At 56.2% G+C, this 17,739-nt stretch overlaps 2 pseudogenes; both read left to right on the top strand.

The window, feature by feature from the left end:
• Positions 1-1,678: 1,678 nt before the first annotated feature.
• Positions 1,679-1,857, top strand: LOC142766345 (U2 spliceosomal RNA; annotated as a pseudogene).
• A 7,943-nt stretch (positions 1,858-9,800) lies between these two features.
• Positions 9,801-9,979, top strand: LOC142766344 (U2 spliceosomal RNA; annotated as a pseudogene).
• Positions 9,980-17,739: the final 7,760 nt, after the last annotated feature.

Here is a 17,739-nt window from a genome sequence, read left to right as displayed (position 1 = left end):
TCTCTCGTAGGACTCCCGTAGGCACTAGGGACACGAAATTCTTCGTCGACGGAGAAGAGATCCCTCGCATCAGTGACTACGAGAGTCAATCTTTTCTAGGACGCCCCGTCGGGTTCAGCCTTCTCCAAGACCGCTCTAAGGTCGATGAGGCGATCTCCGTCGGCCGCACCCTGCTCGAGTCCATGCTTGCCCCATGGCAGCGAATTGATGCACTGAAAACTTTTGTCTTTCCAGCACTCAACTTCGCCATGCGGTGCGGACAAGTGGGCAAGGCGGAATGGGCCCGCCTAGACGACGCACTCCGGCCCCTGATAAAGAAAACTCTTTATCTTCCAGGTAACGCTGCAAACAACTACCTCTACGGCAGCGCAGCGGCCGGAGCAGCTGGAATCCCCCTCGCCGCAGACACAAGTGACGCCTGCCGCGTGGACAACGCCTTCAAGCTTCTGACCTCAGCCGATCTCGAGGTCCGGGAACTTGCCTTCGAAGCGCTAACCAAAATTGTCTCCAAGCGCATTCGCAGGCAGGCCACCAACGAGGAGCTCGCCTGCTACCTCAGCGGCGAAACGGAGGGCATTTTCCAGGCACGGCCGACACAACTGCAGTCCGTCTGGACCGAGGCTCGGAAGGCTTCCCGCAGGCTACACGTCACCTGGGAAATTTTCGAGGACGGAGGGACCAGCATCACGTGTGACGGAGAGGAAACTCTCACGTCAAAGAAACGACGAAAAGTGGTGAAAACGCTGCGCTTCCGAATGATGCGGGCACGCGATCGCTTCCTTCAAGAAATGCCCAATCAAGGGAAGGCAATGGAATGCGTCGCCGCAGACCCGAGCAGCTCCCACTTCATGCGCTCCGGCAAATTCACCCGCTTTTGCGACTGGCGCTTTATCCACAGGGCACGCCTGAACCTCCTACCTGTGAATGGAGCCAACCCATGGACCACATCCGCCGACAAACGGTGCCGTGTGTGCGGTTACGCAGTGGAAACGCTGCCACACGTCCTGGGTCACTGCATGCGCCACAGCATGGCCTACACCAGTCGTCACAACAAGATTGTGGCGAGGGTGAAACAAGCCGCCAGCAAGAAGTTCACGGTCACGCATGAGAACAGAGCGGTTGGTACCACCAACCTTCGCCCCGACCTCGTTCTCGCCAGGGGGGAAGAGGCGATCATCGTGGACGTGACCTGCCCCTTTGACAACCGGCTCAAAGCACTCGAGGCAGCCCGACTGGAAAAGGAACGAAAATACGAACCAGTTCGGGACTTCTTGCTCCGCCGCTACCAGAGAGTCACGATCGAAGCAGTCGTCGTCGGCATGCTTGGCTCCTGGGACCCGGCAAATGACAGAGTTTTCAAAAAACTCTGCAGCCGGAGATATCTCCGGTTACTTAAGAAGCTTGCAGTGAGCGAGACCATTGCAGCTTCTCGGGAAGTGTACTGCGCACACGTGGCCATAAAGTGACTGTCACTCGCTGGGCCACGTGCTGACAAAGTCACCCTCCCAAAGACATCGCAAAAATAAAAGGTGATACTACACGACACACGCCCCTTTCACTTTTTCTCCCCTGCTATTTCCTATTTTCACCTTCTCTATACACAGTTCACGATACACCACCTTCTTCCTTTCTGGTTGAAGGAACAAAAAATGAGAACAAGTTTTTCCTTTTCGGTCAGAAATGTTCCTAACATTTTTGAAAACCTCTGTTCTTATCAGCTTAATATCTGATACGGATCCTATTTGGATCCAAGATATTAAACTTATTTTTGTGATGCGGCGGAGTGCTTGAAGCTTGCTTCACCTCCGCCACGGGTTGGCCCGGTATTGCACTACCTCCGGGATCGGCCCACTCACCCCCTGCGGGGTGAGTTCGACAATAAATTCAATGATAGAAGGAGTGTTCGGATTTACCCATGATACCGGGGTAAACGGCTTGGGTGCGTCGAGTGTCCGAGACGGTGGCGGCACGCCGCCCCGGCTGACGCGGTATTCGCGTGCAGGGAGTGCGCTAGCTGTGTTTACACTTACGATTGCTCTGGAAAAATAAATGTTTCCGTGTGTATTTCATATATGGAGGGTCTCTTTTATTTTGTTATGTTCACACGTACATACTCAAGTTTCTTATTTTTTTTAACGTTCCTACTCATATTAATAAAACTATTGAGGAAATTATCATTACTGTTTCGGAGGAAAGCTAGAAGTGTGTATACGATGTGTATGCATGTGCGATGTGTATGTATGTATGTGTGTAGAAGTGTGTATGTATGTGCCAAGCTATTTCCGCTTTTCGAATTCACCCGTTTCGCAACGAAAAATAAAAAAAGCCTCTAGAAAATGGGGTTTGGTTGGTGTTTCTGTTTACAGTTGCAGTGGCAAGCGAAGGCATTTTTATTTCACATCTTCACGCGGCGTCTGAACCTGAAGACGCGTGCTCTCGCCACGTCTACGCATCTACACTATTCCCCATCACAAATTAAAATCGCAAAGAACGCCACAGGACCCACTCCGCACACACCTGCTGTACGGTGGAGCGGCAAAGCCCCGATGTGCTTTTCCTATGTCCACTGACCTTTGGGGTTTGACGTCCCAAAACCACCATATGATTATGGGAAAATTTCGACCACCTGGGGTTCTTTCACGTGCACCCAAATCTGAGCACAGGGAAATGCAGCCGCCGCGGCCGGGATTCGATCCCACCACCTGCGGGTCAGCAGCCGAGTACCTTACGGCCATCAGACCACCACGGCGGGCATCGCCTTGTTGATCAAACACTTCATTTCTGAACACCATCTCATACCAGCTCATCCACCGTTGGCTCTCGTTAATTACAACGAACATCCTCGCACGCTCACCTCAATGGAATTGCCAGTTGCTGGAAGTTCCAAGAAAATTGCGCACTAGACGTTCGGACGCACCACGCACGTACCTGAAGCGACGTGGACCCCAGGACGCGTGAGATCACGCCCCGGGCGCGCTTTGCCTCCGTACCCACTCGTCACTCCTCACAGCTTCACTAAGCCGAGTATGTAGAAGTCGAAGAAGCAGAACAACAAACCAGCCAATCCCCCACAGTGGGTGTGAGCCACAAGTGAAGGTCAACAAAAACAAGCAACACCAGCGAGCGCAGTGACGAAGCTATCGTAATGGGGCGAAATAATCCACGAATATGGCTGCACGTTGACGCACGGTCGCATTTGTGCAACCACCCGTGTCTCCCGAAGACCGTCTGTCGCGCGTCTTCGACGAAAAGCGCAGGCGAGTACTTCTCCACTGATTTCCGCGACCACTTCACGACCGCCTTCGGCCGCCTCATGTCCGTCCGGCACGATCGACGGAGCGCCGCACCAGCGCCTCGTACACGCCACCATAGCACTCCTACCCCTCGGAATTAGCAAAACTCGGACGTTTTCGACCACGACAGACAGAACCTGCCGGCCCGTTGAACGCTTGAACGACATCGCAGCGTCAAGTCGCACACTCACGTTCCGTCACCCTCTGCCACATGATCCTTCATTCACCGGCTTCACAACCCACGCGGTAGACGTTTCGCACGCATTCCCGGGTCTGCCTTTCACGGCAGGACCTTCGTCGACCTCGGTGCGGTGTTCCGCCACGTCGGAACTTGCAAGGCATATGTTGAGCGTGCTGAAGCAGCCAAAGGCACCACCTTTTTGCCGATGATTGTGGGCGTCGTTGCAGAGGCGTTGCTTGGGCAGCCGGCGTAGAAGCCATGTTGGATGGGTGACGTATTCACATTTTGCACAGTCATTTTTTTTTTTTTTCCTTCCTTCCAGACTTTGGTGCTCGAGTTGGACATGTACACTATGCATCAGTTTTTAAAACAAATGCTGTAGCATCCCTCGCGACATGCCTGATAATGTTCGCCAGCAAGCATTTGGTGTGACGTCATGGGCGCATAGAGAGTACGCATGCAAGCAAGCACGCGTGGCTTCGACCTCTGGGAAAAAGAAGGTTTCAGTTTTAACATGTTTGTAAGCGAAACTAGAAACTTCAAGCGGACTGGGGATAAAAGCAATGCCGTGAAGCCAGCGCTGCCGCTGTCGGTGCACAATGCTGGTTGTGCATGGGTGGACGTCGGAATTGCTTTGCTACTGTTTGCCCGGCTTTTGGCCAGAACTAAGTACGAGGTGTGAAAGAATGGATTTTAATTACGTGCTAATGAATTGCATCGCTTCTCGGCCTTTTGGCTAAGATCATCGCTTCTCGGCCTTTTGGCTAAGATCATCCTTCTCGGCCTTTTGGCTAAGATCAAAGTGTAGTGTTGGCTTGTCCATCCTACTCCTGCTCTTTGTAGAAGCAATCGACCACCCGCCCGGTTAGTGCGGTGTCTTTCTCTGTCTCTTCTTGTGTTGTTGTTGTGTGCATGCCTTCTTAGCTTGTTCGAGCGACCAGCAACGACTGCCTGCGGATTCTTGGACCCCCCTGCTGACACTTGGTTCCTGCTGCCCTGGATTTCTGGCTCTGGTCATTGGTGAGATGCTAGTTCTTTAAAACACTTCTTTTTTGCCTGTCTTTTCCGCCCCCCTTTGGGGGGGTGGGTTCTCGTGCTCGGCGAGACGGGCTGCTCCAACCGGCCTTGCCGGCAGCTTCCCGTCTGAAAAGCACCCTTTTTCTTGTGTATTAGTTGGCTCAGCGGCCCTTGCATCATCTGCCCAAGTGATGTAAGATAGCGCAAGCCTTCCTTGCACGCTCTTTTTTTTTTTCTTTCTTTCGGAGCGCGCCTCTACTCTGGACACCAGCGAGCGCCGCTGGTGACCACGTGGAAGCAGCGTCTCCGCTCTCTCCTCTTTCTTCACTTTTCTCTCTCTTTTTTTTTCTTTTTTCTTCTCTTCTACTTTCCGTCCACGTGGCCCGCGCTAAGGCTCCCCTCCCGCTCCCACTGTTGCCAGCTACACTAACAATGTAGGCAGGCGACTTTCTCTCTACTCTTGCACGCTCCTTTTTTTTTTTTTTTCCGGAAGCGCCGCTGCTGACACGTGTCAGTAGAGGGCACGCTCAACCGGGTTCTCCTGCCTTCCCTTTTTTTTTCTCTTCTCTCACTCGCTCTCTTTCCTCTGTCTTCTTTACTAATTCCTTCTGGTACCCTCCTCTCTGCTGCCGCAGTCGGTACTCCTTCTGCCTTCTTGGGGCAGCCAGCTGCACTCGCCATGTAGCTGGTAGCCCGCGACTCTCACTGGTGCGCACGCCGTGTTTTTTTTTTTCTTTCCACTTTGTTTCTCTTCCTTTTCCTCTCTGGGCGAGCGCACCCCTCTTCTCTCTTCTCCCCCGACCAGGGGGAGGAGGTCACTCACTACCTCATTTTCTTCCCCTTTGTCTTAGGTCGTCAGCTCCACTTAAGCATGGGTTGACGATCACCCCCCACCCCCACCTCTTTTTTTTTTTTCTTTCTCTCTTTCCTCTCTTCCTTCTCTATCTCCTCTCCATCATTCTACTTCTTACTCAAGTGTACAGTGCCGTCTTTTATTGAAGTGTTTTTTCACAAGATGCCTAAGTGTTCTCACGATGATGTACATCCGGCCTTGCTAATCCTGTTGTCTTTAGAAGTGTTCGCCCGCCAGTAGGTGATGTCCGAGGAGGTAGGTCCCCCGAATACAGGGGAGGCCGGGACGCCCACTGCACCGAGGCCGCGAGATGCCCAAAACCAACCCCAGCTAGGCAAGGAGGGACAGACCCTTGATGTCTTCTTCCCAATCCCACACAGCTTCACCTGCCCCATAGACAAATGTGGGGTACGGTACTCCGGGATCAGCTGGACAAGCAGGCGACAAAGCTTGGTGCGGCATCTGCTAGACGAGCATGAGCTCAAAGTAAAGGTGGCATACACCTGTACCCTCTGCTCCACGACCGGCCTTGGGCTGCATCCCACACTCCACTCCTGCATCTCAAGAGGTAGACACGAGCTGTCGCCCCTCGACCTCAACAGGCACAAGTGTCCACAATGCCCTGCCACCATGACAACAAGGAAAGGGCTGGACAACCACATGCGCAAACACAGAAAACAGGAAGCACAGCACATGAACGAGCGACCACCGACTGCAAGGACTTCGAGGGCTGCACCTACTGCAACTCCGACTGGCCGACCGCCCCGCGCTGCTGCCGGCAACCGAGCCACACGGACAATGACCCTTCGATCGTCACAGAGCTCCAACTCAACGACGTCAACGGGATCACCACCAAGCGAGGACAGCGCGACACTGAGCGCAACGCCGGACTCTCCAACACCAACAGAGCTGGCACTCACACCTTCCTCCCCCCTTCTAGGTGACTTGCAAGAAATCCCTGACCGGGTTTCGGCAACCACGGGCACCCCATCGCCCACGCCTAGCGAGGCCTCCACCGCGAGGAGCAGGTCTTCATGTGCCTCTCTGTTCTCACAGGTTGGAAACGCGTCCCCCATCACGCCGAGTCCCAGGCAACATGAGTCGCCGCACAGCGACACGGACCACGACAACCCACGGCGTTCCCGGCCACCATCACTGGACCGGGCCCCTACCCCTCTCCCTCCTCTCTTAGGCAGCACAGCTTGTTCTCCAAGCCAGAGCTCCAGGGATGCGACAATTCCATCAGCAACCAGCGAGGAGGAGTCACCACCAGAAGGGTCACGGTTTTCGTCCCGTCTCCAGCAGGATCCAGACACAGCCCGCGCTACTCAGAGGACCAGCCAGCAAGGAGCACCACAACAAAGCTTGGCAACAGCACAGGAGGACCCTCAAGCAAGTCCATCAGCCAGGAGTATCACCCACAGCGTCGACTCCCCCACACATCCAGCATCATCCGAGGGACTTTCGATAGACGACGCAGGCGGCGAATCACAGGACCCCGCCCCGCAGACAGTGAACCCCGGCGAGATCACCCTCTCCGGGCCAATCGACGACACAAGCGTACTCGCAGAACACAGCCAGCGAATCCGGCAACTGCTTCGGGAGCCCGCCACTGCTGAGCGCTGGGACGACTTCCTCTCCATCCTGGAGGAGGCCGTATCGGCGGTGAGGAAGGAGGCGAAAATTCCAGACAACCCTGCCGGTGGGAAACCCCGCGTCCCGACCAACCCGAACAACGCCCAGCAGATACAGAGCCTGTATCGTCGCAACCGCCGTCGGGCTGTTCGGATCATCGTACAGGGCGAAACCAAACTCTGCGAGATTCCGCTGGACAGACTGGAGCAACACTTTGCTGAAACATGGGCGCCGAAGGAAGGGAACACCCACCTGCTCCTTAACAAGGCTCGCCCGGACGACATGACAGAGATCTGCCTCGCCCGATTCACCAGCGACGAGGTGGCGGCCCATCTTCGCAGATGCGAAAACACGGCCCCCGGCAGTGACAGGATCACCTACCGCCATTGGAAAGAACATGATCCTGAAGGTCTCTTTCTCTCCGCAGCATTCAACGTGTGCCTCCAGTACAAGCAAGTGCCCGACGCCTGGAAGGAAACGAGGACCATCCTCATCCACAAGAAGGGTGATCCGAGTGAGGTCACGAATTGGAGACCCATTGCCCTTGGGAACACCATCTCCAAGCTGTATGCGGGTTGCCTAGCTTCCCGCATGCAGCAGTGGGTGTGTGACCATGACGTGCTCTCGAGGTGTCAGAAGGGGTTCCTGCCGCACGACGGCGTGTTTGAACACAACTTCGTGCTGCAGGAGCGCCTGGACGCCGCGCGGGCCGGCGGTGGTGACCTTTGCGTGGCCCTTCTCGACTTCGCCAACGCATTTGGCTCAGTTCCGCACAACGCACTAATCGATTCTCTTCGTGGTGCAGGTGCAGGAGAGGACTTCTGCGCAATCATCGCAGACCTCTACCGAGACAACGCCACCCGGATTGTCGCCGAAGCTGGGACAACGGCCCCAGTCACAATCTCCGCCGGAATTAGGCAGGGCTGCCCACTGAGCGGCCTGCTCTTCAACTTGGTGCTCGATCCAGTCATTCGGGCGGTCCAAGGAGGTGAGAGGCAGCACAATGTGCTGGCTTACGCCGATGATTTGACCCCCTTGGCGGACAGCCCCAAGAAACTGCAGGACCGCATCAACGTCGTGGCGGCTCTCGCGGGCCAGCTGGGACTTCGGCTGAACCCCAAGAAGTGCAGAAGCCTGCACCTCTCTGGTAGGACTCCCGTAGGCACTAGGGACACGAAATTCTTCGTCGACGGAGAAGAGATCCCTCGCATCAGTGACTACGAGAGTCAATCTTTTCTAGGACGCCCCGTCGGGTTCAGCCTTCTCCAAGACCGCTCTAAGGTCGATGAGGCGATCTCCGTCGGCCGCACCCTGCTCGAGTCCATGCTTGCCCCATGGCAGCGAATTGATGCACTGAAAACTTTTGTCTTTCCAGCACTCAACTTCGCCATGCGGTGCGGACAAGTGGGCAAGGCGGAATGGGCCCGCCTAGACGACGCACTCCGGCCGCTGATAAAGAAAACTCTTTATCTTCCAGGTAACGCTGCAAACAACTACCTCTACGGCAGCGCAGCGGCCGGAGCAGCTGGAATCCCCCTCGCCGCAGACACAAGTGACGCCTGCCGCGTGGACAACGCCTTCAAGCTTCTGACCTCGGCCGATCTCGAGGTCCGGGAACTTGCCTTCGAAGCGCTAACCAAAATTGTCTCCAAGCGCATTCGCAGGCAGGCCACCAACGAGGAGCTCGCCTGCTACCTCAGCGGCGAAACGGAGGGCGTTTTCCAGGCACGGCCAACACAACTACAGTCCGTCTGGACCGAGGCTCGGAAGGCTTCCCGCAGGCTACACGTCACCTGGGAAATTTTCGAGGACGGGGGGACCAGCATCACGTGTGACGGAGAGGAAACTCTCACGTCAAAGAAACGCAGAAAAGTGGTGAGAACGCTGCGCTTCAGAATGATGCGAGCACGCGATCGCTTCCTTCACGAAATGCCTAATCAAGGGAAGGCAATGGAATGCGTCGCCGCAGACCCGAGCAGCTCCCACTTTATGCGCTCCGGCAAGTTCACCCGCTTTTGCGACTGGCGCTTCATTCACAGGGCACGCCTGAACCTCCTACCTGTGAATGGAGCCAACCCATGGACCACCTCCGCCGACAAACGGTGCCGTGTGTGCGGTTACGCAGTGGAAACGCTGCCGCACGTCCTGGGTCACTGCATGCGCCACAGCATGGCCTACACCAGTCGTCACAACAAGATTGTGGAGCGGGTGAAACAAGCCGCCAGCAAGAAGTTCACGGTCACGCATGAAAACAGAGCGGTTGGTACCACCAACCTTCGCCCCGACCTCGTTCTCGCCAGGGGGGAAGAGGCGATCATCGTAGACGTGACCTGCCCCTTTGACAACCGGCTCAAAGCACTCGAGGCAGCCCGACTGGAAAAGGAACGGAAATACGAACCAGTTCGGGACTTCTTGCTCCGCCGCTACCAGAGAGTCATGATCGAGGCAGTCGTCGTCGGCATGCTTGGCTCCTGGGACCCGGCAAATGACAGAGTTTTCAAAAAACTCTGCAGCCGGAGGTATCTCCGGTTACTTAAGAAGCTTGCAGTGAGCGAGACCATTGCAGCTTCTCGGGAAGTGTACTGCGCGCACGTGGCCATAAAGTGACTGTCACTCGCTGGGCCACGTGATGCAAAGTCACCCTCCCAGAGACATCGCAAAAATAAGAGGCGACACTACACAGCACACGCCCCTTTCACTTTTTCTCCCCTGCTATTTCCTATTTCACCTTCTCTCTTTCTACACAGTTCACGATACACCACCTTCTTCCTTTCTGGTTGAAGGAACAAAAAATGAGAACAAGTTTTTCCTTTCCGGTCAGAAATGTTCCTAACATTTTTGAAAACCTCTGTTCTTATCAGCTTAATATCTGATACGGATCCTATTTGGATCCAAGATATTAAACTTATTTTTGTGATGCGGCGGAGTGCTTGAAGCTTGCTTCACCTCCGCCACGGGTTGGCCCGGTATTGCACTACCTCCGGGATCGGCCCACTCACCCCCTGCGGGGTGAGTTCGACAATAAATTCAATGATAGAAGGAGTGTTCGGATTTACCCATGATACCGGGGTAAACGGCTTGGGTGCATCGAGTGTCCGAGACGGTGGCGGCACGCCGCCCCGGCTGACGCGGTATGCGCGTGCAGGGAGTGCGCTAGCTGTGTTTACACTTACGATTGCTCTGGGAAAATAAATGTTTCCGTGTGTATTTCATATATGGAGGGTCTCTTTTATTTTGTTATGTTCACACGTACATACTCAAGTTTCTTATTTTTTTTAACGTTCCTACTCATATTAATAAAACTATTGAGGAAATTATCATTACTGTTTCGGAGGAAAGCTAGAAGTGTGTATACGATGTGTATGCATGTGCGATGTGTATGTATGTATGTGTGTAGAAGTGTGTATGTATGTGCCAAGCTATTTCCGCTTTTCGAATTCACCCGTTTCGCAACGAAAAATAAAAAAAGCCTCTAGAAAATGGGGTTTGGTTGGTGTTTCTGTTTACAGTTGCAGTGGCAAGCGAAGGCATTTTTATTTCACATCTTCACGCGGCGTCTGAACCTGAAGACGCGTGCTCTCGCCACGTCTACGCATCTACACTATTCCCCATCACAAATTAAAATCGCAAATAACGCCACAGGACCCACTCCGCACACACCTGCTGTACGGTGGAGCGGCAAAGCCCCGATGTGCTTTTCCTATGTCCACTGACCTTTGGGGTTTGACGTCCCAAAACCACCATATGATTATGGGAAAATTTCGACCACCTGGGGTTCTTTCACGTGCACCCTAATCTGAGCACAGGGAAATGCAGCCGCCGCGGCCGGGATTCGATCCCACCACCTGCGGGTCAGCAGCCGAGTACCTTACGGCCATCAGACCACCACGGCGGGCATCGCCTTGTTGATCAAACACTTCATTTCTGAACACCATCTCATACCAGCTCATCCACCGTTGGCTCTCGTTAATTACAACGAACATCCTCGCACGCTCACCTCAATGGAATTGCCAGTTGCTGGAAGTTCCAAGAAAATTGCGCACTAGACGTTCGGACGCACCACGCACGTACCTGAAGCGACGTGGACCCCAGGACGCGTGAGATCACGCCCCGGGCGCGCTTTGCCTCCGTACCCACTCGTCACTCCTCACAGCTTCACTAAGCCGAGTATGTAGAAGTCGAAGAAGCAGAACAACAAACCAGCCAATCCCCCACAGTGGGTGTGAGCCACAAGTGAAGGTCAACAAAAACAAGCAACACCAGCGAGCGCAGTGACGAAGCTATCGTAATGGGGCGAAATAATCCACGAATATGGCTGCACGTTGACGCACGGTCGCATTTGTGCAACCACCCGTGTCTCCCGAAGACCGTCTGTCGCGCGTCTTCGACGAAAAGCGCAGGCGAGTACTTCTCCACTGATTTCCGCGACCACTTCACGACCGCCTTCGGCCGCCTCATGTCCGTCCGGCACGATCGACGGAGCGCCGCACCAGCGCCTCGTACACGCCACCATAGCACTCCTACCCCTCGGAATCAGCAAAACTCGGACGTTTTCGACCACGACAGACAGAACCTGCCGGCCCGTTGAACGCTTGAACGACATCGCAGCGTCAAGTCGCACACTCACGTTCCGTCACCCTCTGCCACATGATCCTTCATTCACCGGCTTCACAACCCACGCGGTAGACGTTTCGCACGCATTCCCGGGTCTGCCTTTCACGGCAGGACCTTCGTCGACCTCGGTGCGGTGTTCCGCCACGTCGGAACTTGCAAGGCATATGTTGAGCGTGCTGAAGCAGCCAAAGGCACCACCTTTTTGCCGATGATTGTGGGCGTCGTTGCAGAGGCGTTGCTTGGGCAGCCGGCGTAGAAGCCATGTTGGATGGGTGACGTATTCACATTTTGCACAGTTATTTTTTTTTTTCCTTCCTTCCAGACTTTGGTGCTCGAGTTGGACATGTACACTATGCATCAGTTTTTAAAACAAATGCTGTAGCATCCCTCGCGACATGCCTGATAATGTTCGCCAGCAAGCATTTGGTGTGACGTCATGGGCGCATAGAGAGTACGCATGCAAGCAAGCACGCGTGGCTTCGACCTCTGGGAAAAAGAAGGTTTCAGTTTTAACATGTTTGTAAGCGAAACTAGAAACTTCAAGCGGACTGGGGATAAAAGCAATGCCGTGAAGCCAGCGCTGCCGCTGTCGGTGCACAATGCTGGTTGTGCATGGGTGGACGTCGGAATTGCTTTGCTACTGTTTGCCCGGCTTTTGGCCAGAACTAAGTACGAGGTGTGAAAGAATGGATTTTAATTACGTGCTAATGAATTGCATCGCTTCTCGGCCTTTTGGCTAAGATCAAAGTGTCGAGCTAGCTGTTTTCTACGAGTCACCCTGCGAGACCTGGGGTCACGTCACGCTGACGTCGGCCCCCGGCCCCTCTGAAGACCGAAGAAAGAAGACGCCCCGTAGCCGCGCTGCTCCGTTCCGCGCGCGTCTGCCGCTCCTGGGTTCCCGGCTCCCGCCTGGTGCCCCCTGATGCCTGCAGCCGCTTGGACCCGGACAACGCCCGCTGCCCCGGAGTCCCCCTGCCGTCTTCGCGGCGCCTACCTACCTCTACTGAGCGGTCCTCGCCTCGGCTGAGCCGCCCACTCTACTAGAGTGCAGCCCGTCTGCACATTACAAGTTTCCACAAGTCTCGCCCTCCTGGGACCAGCGTCCTCAAGAATGGCGACCCCAATGGAGCTCCCAGCCCGGGAGAACTGTTTTTTGTTCACCGCGCCGGAAGGCGACGTAAGCATAGACAATTTGATTGACGCTGTTGAATTGACTGCCGGTGACGATAGCGTTTATGTGTTGCAGCACATGGGCGGTGCCAAGTTTCTCGTTTGTACCCGGAACGCTAGCCAGGCGACGAAGTTAATGGTTGCGGAAGGTTTCCGCGTGAACGACCAGCACGTGCCGGTTGAGGCCGTCGGGCCACCGGTCACGTTTGTTAACGTTTACCGGTACCCTGTGTACATGTCCGACGAGACGCTTGGCAACGCCCTTGCGCAGTACGGCAAAATTAAGGGCATTTCTTTTGCCCCTGTAACAACGAGGTTTAATAAGCTTAGCGGTGTTCGAGTTGTAAAAATTGAGATGAGTCGACCGGTGCCCAACTTCATCACCATCGCGGGCCACCGAGTAATGTTTGAGTACCGCGGGATGCGCCGTGTTTGCGCGCGCTGCGGCGAGGTCGGGCACATGGCCACCGCGTGTACGGCCGCGTTTTGCAAGCGTTGTGGCGTCTTCGGCCACGACACGGAGGGCTGCACAGCCGAGTGTACGCGTTGCGGGGGTCGTCACAAGACGCGCGAGTGTTTCCGCAGGCGCTCCTACGCGGCCGCTGCCCGCGGTTCGTCAGTGCTGACAGTCACCAACGCAGCACTTAGTCAGCCATCCGGCGCCCCTTCGCCGAGGTCGGGAGAGACCACTTCGCGTCTACAGGTCCTCACGCCGAAGATCACGCCCCGCACGACCGCAAGGGGCTCTCTCTCTTGGCGTCGCGACGGGGAATCAGATTCAAGCGCAAGCGGCAGCGCGGCGTCTTCGGATGTTAAGGAAGAGACGCGCGGAGCGTCTGCCTCCGTTAGTTCGGCGTCGGCGTCCTCTGGCGCAGAAACGACTGATACCGAGACGGGCCGGACGCGATCGGCGTCCCTTACAACACCCGCAAGTGTATCGGTCACCGAGGACTGGCCGCCTTTGCCTACCTTAGAAGACGCGTCCCCGGCGTCTCCCGAGCAAGAGGAGACGAGCCACCCCATCTCCGACGCGCCGGCCAACGTGCTGGCCCCTGTCTTGGCACAGGATTTGGGCGGGCTCCCGCAAGCCCCGGCCCGTGATGACAGGCCCATCGTCAGCCGCGGGCACTACGCACTGCCCGAGGTTGATGACCACGCGTCGTCAGATCGTTCCACCGAGCGGGACGCGCCCCGCAAGGGCCGGCGACCGGACCCGCCCGCGGTTCACCCGTCGCCTGGCCGCGAGCGGAGATCTCGCTCGCGCTCGCGTCGTCGCCGCGGAGACGGGGCTGGTCGCGATTCGGGCGCGCGGGCCTCGAGTCGCGACAAGGGCCGCGAGCCGAGGTCTCGCTCGCGTCGACGTCACGGAGACGGGCCGCACCACGACTCCCGTGAGGGTTCCCCCGCTCGTGAGGCGAGGCAGCGGCGGACCGGGCTAGAAGTTAGAAGCAGTGACAGCGACGCCCCGCCGAAAGCGAAGACCCCGAGGTTGGGTAATAACGCCGCGTCCAAGGGGGATCCCCCCGCGGATGGCGGTGAAACAAGCGAGTAGGCCGCCGGCGTCTCGGCGCCGTGCGGCGTCGGGGTGGGGAAGGGGGGTTGCTTGCGCGCCTCGGACGCGCCGCGCCTCTCCGCCTGGAGTGTGAGCAGACGCTATTCGCGTTCTCGGTGCCGGGCATATTTTTCTGATTCCGCCTGGCTTCCCTCTATGTTTTACGGCGGCGCAGCTCGCGTCGTCTGCTCCTACTTAGTTTGTTTCTTTCCTTCTGGTTCACCTTTCCGTCTCCTCGCTGGCAGCGATGCGCCGCCTCCTCTCTCTACTCTACCTCGCCTCCCCTCCTCCTCTCCTCGCGGCCCGGGGGCCCTTCTCACCCGCGCGCCCGGCGGCGGTCTGCTCTGCGCGCTCTCGCTTCGTTCGGTCGTTCCCTCCCGAGCTACACTCTGCGACTCCCAGTTGAGGTTGTACAAGGCTGCTTGCTCCTTCATTAAGGCATGCGCTTCTCAGCTCTTGCGCCCTGTTGCCATCATGACAGGGCCCATCTCCTCCTTCCCATTACCCATTTTATTCCGCTATGCCTCACCTTAAAATAGCTTCTTGGAATGTCAGGGGTTTCCGGGATAGGGCAAAACAGGAAAGCGTCCTAGCGTTTGCCCTGTCCCTGGGGATCGATGTGCTATTCCTTCAGGAGACGAATTTTCGATCGCCGCTGGACGTCGCCACCTTCAAGAAAACCTTCCGGGTCGACGCCTTCTTCTCACTCACAAACGCGAGGGCATGTGGGGTGGGGGCCATCTTCATTACGGGCCGCTTCCGGCAGAAAGCTTTTTGCACATTCGGCGCAAACGGCCGCACTCTTTTGTTAGATTTATTTGTTAATGGGAAGCGGTGCCGCTTTGTCAACGTTTACGCCCCGGTGACGCGTACGCAAACTAATAACTTCTTCCAAGAATTACTCCAGATGCTCTCAGAACCACTCCCACACATTCTCCTGGGAGACTTCAATTGCGTAATAGACTCGCACAGGGACGTCAGGGGGCCGGGCCGCGGAGCTTCCACTTACCATGCGAAGGAGCTCGTGGCGCTCTTAAGGCACCTATCCCTCACGGATGTCTGGATTCACGTCCATGGCGATCTTTTCGCACCCACGCGCTCCTCTCAGTTCACCGCCTCTCGTATCGATCGGACCTACCTGCCCGACTTCCTCCTTTCCTCAGTGGAGGCATGCGAGGTCCTGCCCCTCCCTGCCACTCTCGCAAACCGATCCGACCACCTCCCACTTGTCACCACAATAAGGTGCCGCCCCGGAATTCTCAGTGGCAACCATGGCTGGCGGCTTGACGCGGCTTTGCTCCTCGACGAGGATAGCGTCGAACGAATCAGAGAGCGCATTCAGGCCTCAGTTTACGACGTCTCAGATGTAACCCCAGAATCATGGGAAGCACTGAAAGCAGAGTGGAGGACCATTCTCCAGGACGAGGGAAAAGCCCGAAAGCGCAGGATCACAGACAGACTGAATGAGACCCTACGCAGGATCCGCATCATCAGGGGGGCGGACACCCTGACGGACTGTACGCGGGGCTACCTCGCTGCTCTGGAGGCCGAACATACCCGGCTACTCCAACAACGTGCGCGGAGGCCACCCAAAGACCAGGCCGAAGCAGACCCAAATGGGGTGACCGGGAACGGCCGTGTCCACATCACGCGGGTTCAGCGCCCGGACAACTCCTTCGCCACTGACCCAGATGACATTGGCATGACCTTCCGGAACTACTTTGCAGACCTCTTTCGAAACACAGTCTGCGCCGGCACCCCAGACGGAAAGCATCTGTATGAAGAGCTCTGTCGTAACCTTGCGCGCCTCGAGCAGGACGAAGCTGAAATGTTGGGCGGTGATGCAACAGCGGAAGAAGTAAGGACTACCATCAAGAACATGCCACCGAACTCCGCTCCTGGCACAGACGGACTCACAGCTTCCTTCTATTCCACCTTTTGGAATGAACTGGAGAACGTCCTCGTGCAGATGGTAAACATGGTTGTCACCCATCACCGGAAACCTCCATCCTTCGGCGAAGGGAGGATCGTCCTCCTCCTCAAGGAGGGCGCCCAGCAGGAGGAGCTTTCGGCGTGGCGGCCGGTCACCCTTCTGAATGCTGACTACAAGATGGTGGCTTCCCTGCTAAACAACCGCTTGAAACCATTGCTTCAGACTATAGTTTCAACACAACAGACCTGCGCAGTGCCGGGCCGATCAATTTTCGCCAACTTGACGGTCACGCGGGATGCCTTCGAATATTTGACTGCCAAATCTTTGTCGGGCGCCTTCATATCGCTCGACCAAGCGAAGGCCTTCGATCGAGTTGGGCATGAGTACATGCTCGAAGTCCTGCGCCGTTTCGGTTTCCCCGCACACTTTGTGGAAAGCATCGCCCTACTGTACAGAGATCTCACGTGCCACGTAGTCGTAAATGGCGCCCCATCGACTAACTTCGCGTACGAGAGAGGTATCCGCCAGGGATGCCCACTTGGGCCCACCCTCTTCATACTCTCGCTCGAGCCGCTGCTGACAAGAATCATGAACAACGACCGCATTAGGGGCTTTCCACTAACGGGGGAGGCCACAATCAAAGTGCTCGCCTATGCGGACGATGTTTCGTTGTTTGTCCGTGACCCGGCAAGCTTACAGGCTTTCTGGGAGACGTTCGCACCCTACGCGGACGCCTCAGGTGCGCTCCTTAACATGGAGAAAAGCAAGGCCATCGCCTTTGGCGCCTTCCCCCGAGAGGCCCTGGGTGAGCTGCGCGCAGTGGACACCGTCAAGGTACTGGGCATCTACTTCTTTGGTGGAGGCGTGGCGGAGAAAACCTGGCAGCGAGCGTTGGAACGCGCACAAGTGGCGATAGAGCGCCTCAGCCCAAAAGGCATGTCTTTGCGCGAAAAAGCCCTGGCAGTGACAACCACCATTTGCGCCTTTGCGTATTACGCCAGTCGAGTCGCCGTGATGCCCGCTAAGACAGCTACAAGGCTGATGAAAATGATCGGTGCCTTCCTATGGGATGGCAAGCCCGCGCCCATACGCCGCACCCTCCTACACCTTTCGACGGACGAGGGTGGCCTCGGATTATCACACCCGCCCACTACTAGCAAAGTGCTCGCATTAAAAACGGCTAGGGCATTGTTCCAAACACCCGGATACGTAGGGAGGGACATCATGCGCTACTGGTGCAGCACAAACGCTGCCTTCCTGGATGCGGAGCGCCCCCTCACTCCGCTTGCGGAAGCTCCCTCGAGCTTTTACAAGGGCGCCGCAAACACTATGCGGATGCTTGAGAAAGACGCCTCCGAATGCGATATTGATAAAACCCCACCCGCTCGCATCGCGGAGGACATTGCGCGGCACCAGTTGACGCAGGAAGAATGCAGGCAGTCCCAAAAATGGCAACAAAACGCGCGCAGAGATGGGCGGAGAATGCCCAAA

Source organism: Rhipicephalus microplus, chromosome 6, assembly GCF_043290135.1.
Source record: "Rhipicephalus microplus isolate Deutch F79 chromosome 6, USDA_Rmic, whole genome shotgun sequence".
NCBI lineage: Eukaryota > Metazoa > Arthropoda > Arachnida > Ixodida > Ixodidae > Rhipicephalus > Rhipicephalus microplus.
Note: the sequence above shows the minus strand (reverse complement) of the source record. Positions and strands in the feature narration are given on the sequence as shown.